This window comes from Anastrepha ludens, chromosome 3 (genome assembly GCF_028408465.1).
Source record: "Anastrepha ludens isolate Willacy chromosome 3, idAnaLude1.1, whole genome shotgun sequence".
Taxonomy (NCBI): Eukaryota; Metazoa; Arthropoda; class Insecta; order Diptera; family Tephritidae; genus Anastrepha; species Anastrepha ludens.
Window position 1 is genome coordinate 60,388,622 of NC_071499.1, and position 4,411 is coordinate 60,393,032.

Sequence of the window (4,411 nt, forward strand, 5' to 3'; positions counted from 1 at the left end):
GCGTAAAGTGGTTAAAAATTTGCACTGATTTTTAACCAATAACTTTACTTGACGTTTTGTGCATTTTCTCCATGCAATGCTTGCTCGAGATTTTTTGAAATTGAGGAAAATTCCAATTAAACAGTGTGAACATCTATATATATAAAAAGAAGTTACATTTCCTTGGTAATCTTATAACTCAAGAACGGGCTCACCTATCCAAACCAAATTTGTAGGCTTTGTTTGGACTATTCAGTAGATGGTTTGTGTTTTAAAATTTTAAGAATCGGATAACAGGGTCTCGAGAAATAGGCCAAAATGTGAACCCGGGTAACCCTAGGATGTGTTTGTACAATATGGGTAGCAAATGGAAGCTGTTGATGATTCTATAGTATAGAGTATTTTTGATGCCGCTCCGTGACTAGGGTCTCGAGATATCGCCCAAAATGTGGACACCGATAACTTAAGAATGTGTTCGTACAATATGGGTAGCAAATGGGAGCTGTTGATGATTTCTATAGTATAGAGTATTTTTCATACCGTTCCGTGACTAGGGTCTCGAGATATAATCCAAAACGTGGACCTGGGTAACCCTAGGATGTGTTTGTACAATATGGGTAGCAAATGGAAGCTGCTGATGATTCTATAGTATAGAGTATTTTTAATGCCCCTCCGTAACTAGGGTCTCGAGATATAGACCGAAACGTGGGCCTGGATAACCCTAGGATGTGTTTGAACCACATGAGTATCCATTTCGGCAAAAATGTAAAGCACTTCTGGATTTAATTGTGAAATTATATGTATTTGGGGAGGTGCGTTGCCATATGTACTCCATCGAATGGCAGAAAAGGGGATTGCCGCACGCACATATACTAATTTGGCTGGTACATAAAATAACTCCGGATCAAATCGATAGCCTTATATCAGCTGAAATTCCTAACCACACTGCTGATCCTGGGTTATTTCAAGTTGTCGTTATATATTACATTTCCTTGGTAATCTTATAACTCAAGAACCGCAGAACCGATTGACACAAAAATTTTAGAGTTCTTTTCCATCTTTGAGGAGGGGGTTTGTGTGAAGTTTGATTGAAATCGGTGCAGCCGTTCCTGAGTTATGATATTTTATGTGAGTAATGGTTTCCTCTCATACGAAATGCCTGTATGGGAAAAACAATAACAAATACACAGCCGCTTATGAGCATTTCTGTTGTACTGTTGTGGTTGTAAGTGTATTATGTTAATATTAATTTTGGGCGAAAATATAATAAAAACTGGAGCATTCAAGGAACTGGAAAAACATTTTTAACTTTATTTATTTTAGCATAATTTATTTAGCGTAAAAAATTGAAATGGAAATTAAAGAATCAAAGTTTAATTACAAGTTTTTATCGGCTCTTTCACCTTACCTGTATATAGGTGACCACCACAATCAAATTTTAAAAAAGTACAGAAAAGGCTATTGTGACATCTTTAGAAAGTATGTTGAATGAAAAAAATCAACTAATTCAACTGTTCAAACATTTTACGAGTTCTATAAAGAAAACTTAATATGAAAAATTTCTTGCGATATAAAAACACATTTTATGTATGGTGGTGCGAAGCCCACTGGGTGATGCTAGTTTGTTATAAAAATTTGTTGAATTTTTTTTAAATGTGTACCAAATTTCAAACTTGATTTTATATCTTTATTATTAAAACTAAATTGTTAAAAATTAAAATGATTAAAAATTAAAATTATTAAAATTAAGTGAAAAACTAGTAATTTTTCAAAAACTTTCCTCAGAGAGACCCTCTGGGGGGAAAAATACATCCGTAATAAAGCATACCTGACGTAAGAAATGATTAAAATCTGACAGAAGAGTAGGGGATTTGGCTTAAAAGGCCTCATGTACACAGAGAATATCCAGCAACAGGGTTATATAGTCTCGATCGTTAGGATCGAAACCAGCAAGATGCTGATTATGGTATATTGGAATATGATTCGGATATGTAGGGCTGGGGGATGTAGTATTTTATTACTTCAGCACAGGGTTGTGACAGCTCACCGAAATGGCTGAAAGGTTTCTTTATTTTTTTATTTATTTATATAAGCTTATACAATGTTAATTAACATATGTACTACCTAAAACATCAACCTGAAAGGTTAATTTTATAATTTAAAACATTTTTTTGAAAATTATTAAGAAAATAACTTAGAGGAAGTATGAAGCGGCAATGGGAGAATCTTAAAAAGTATTGGCACACGCGAACTACTATTTTGCATTCATGATTTTGTTAAAAATCGCAGAGACATCCAAACAAAGTGGTTATGTGATTCATAGACTATGAAAAAACATTTGACACTTTGAGCATTCAGAATCACAATATTAATAAAAAAGGATAGAATTGGCTTGAATAAGTAGGAATTTCGTGGGATTTATTCCGCGGAAGCTAATTTGGTATAGTTATTTCCAGCGGTAAGCTCAGTTTATGATTTAGCAAACATAAAACACAAAAATATATATTTTTTTATATAATTTTATAGTTTCAACTACATACTCGTGAAAACACATATATATGACCTATTTAGTTTTTTTTAGTACATACAAAGGCTAGATTTGTTTTGGTAGGTTCGGCGATTATCTGCTATCGAAAAAAATTTAAATTGTTTGGCCAAAAATAACACCAGAATTGATATTTTACGATTTTTTGTTGGTTCCTAGAACAGGAAACAGAAAAAAATAGGACAGAAAATATTTATAAAAGACTGGAGATTTGTCACAATTGTGAAGATAAAGTCCACATTTTTGGAAAAATCATGGCTTTACCAAAGGGCAAGTGTATCATAACTGAGGAAGATCGCTTTGAAAGAGAGAGAATAGGTATTGCTAAATAAACGAGTATTTTTCAACAAAAAAGAGAAGTCCCCTGAATTTTTGAACAAACCTTTTATATTTACGAGTATATTGAACTGACTTTGAATTTTATGGAACAAATCGCACAGCGCATTTGCTAAAGTCGATTATAAAACTGTACAGTACAGGGTGATATGAAGTGTTACCTATTCAAAACACCGTAACTTTTTTGTGTGAAATTATGTTTTATTGATTTCAAAGACACAATTGTTCAAAAATGATTACAATTTTAACATTTATTCACTTTAGCTCGATATGACCACCTTTTGCCTTGACTATAGCCTTCAAACGCTCAAAAAATGAGTTGCATGCTGCACGAATGTGATCTTGAAGTACTTTGGCCCATTCTCGTATAATCGCTTTCTTCGGCGCATCCATACTAGCATATTTTTTAGTCCTCACCTTGCTCTCCAAAATGGATCTGATGGAATAGTCCATCCGATTTGCGTCTGGCGAATTCGAAAGTCATTGTGTGGACGAAATGAAGTGCGGAACATGATTTTTTAACCATTCTTGGTTCACACGTTTGAATTCCATCACAGAAAAAAAATTCAACAAAACTGAGACGCAAATGCTTTTAATGGCTTATAAAAAATATGTATTGAACTATCATTAGAATAATTTTTACGTTGATGTCATGAGCTGTTTTACAGATACAAGCAGTGTGAAGTTGGTAATACTTCATATCGTTCACCCTGTAATTAAAATATAAAAAAAATAAATAATTGGCGCGTACACTTCTGTTAGGTGTTTGGCCGAACTCCTCCCACTATGTGTGGTGTGCGTCTTGATGTTGTTCCACAAATGGAGGGACCTACAGTTTCAAGCCGACTCCGAACGCCAGATATTTTTATGAGGAGCTTTATCATGGCAGAAATACAATCGGAGGTTTGCCATTGCCTGCCGAGGGGCGACCGCTATTAGAAAAAGGTTTTTATTAATTTTGCTTTCACCGAGATTCGAACCAACGATCTCTCAGTGAGTTCCGAATGGTAATCGCGCACCAACCCATTCGGCTACTCTGTAATTACTTTCTACAAAAAAGTTTCGCCTATTTACATGACATTACTAAAATACTTTCATGCGCCTTTTGAAAATGTCTGCTTATGTCAGTAGCATGAAAGTATGTATAAAAATGAAAATATTTTTAAACCAACTTTGATAGTTTATAGCTCCCGTAATATTAGATGGTTTGTTTTCTGATATAAAAAATTATTTGCGGTTTCCTTCTACTCATGTTATTCAGAATTTTGATAAAACATAGAATCTCCAAAAGTTAATCAAATCAACCTCTTAACTCAAAAGTGAAGAATTTGCATTTTTTGTTTCTGTTTCCGGCATAAGCGGAACGACAAAGGAATTTTTAGAAAAAAAAAAAATTAGCTAAAAGATAATTTTTTTTTTTTTTTTTATAACTTACTTTATTTGCAATCTATCTACTATAAGACATTCAGCAAATTAGATCTTATAAGATGATGGCAGCGGTAGTTTTGCTTTTGTGCAAATCTACATAGAAATTACAACAGCTTATTAACT